At 52.7% G+C, this 336-nt stretch overlaps 1 non-coding gene across 1 annotated transcript; it reads left to right on the plus strand.

The window, feature by feature from the left end:
• Nucleotides 1-71: 71 nt before the first annotated feature.
• On the plus strand, nt 72-143 carry trnae-cuc (transfer RNA glutamic acid (anticodon CUC)). Its single transcript has one exon. It is a non-coding gene; the product is annotated as a tRNA-Glu (tRNA).
• The last annotated feature ends 193 nt before the right edge of the window (nt 144-336 follow it).

Consider the following 336-nt stretch of genomic DNA (forward strand, 5'->3'; position numbering starts at 1 on the left):
GACATGACAGAGGCCAGAAATGCTGTATGCTTATTCTCATGCTGCTATCAGGGGAGCATCTAAGCCGCCTTTTCCTGGTGGTCTAGTGGTTAGGATTCGGCGCTCTCACCGCCGCGGCCTGGGTTCGATTCCCGGTCAGGGAATGCTCTTTTGCCTTCCAGCGGTGGACTGTGAAGCTCTGCTTGCTGCTGCAAGAAACCCAGACAAACAAATAAAAGGTGGGCAGTTTAAAAAAGACAGAGTCGAACCAGCGACCTAAGGATTTCCGACACTTCTGCCTACAGTCCCCCGCTCTACCAGCTGAGCTATCGAAGGCGCTAGGTTTAAGACTGAACC

The sequence above is a fragment of the Sinocyclocheilus grahami genome, unplaced genomic scaffold (genome assembly GCF_001515645.1).
Source record: "Sinocyclocheilus grahami isolate Dianchi unplaced genomic scaffold, SAMN03320097.WGS_v1.1 scaffold2367.1, whole genome shotgun sequence".
Taxonomy (NCBI): Eukaryota; Metazoa; Chordata; class Actinopteri; order Cypriniformes; family Cyprinidae; genus Sinocyclocheilus; species Sinocyclocheilus grahami.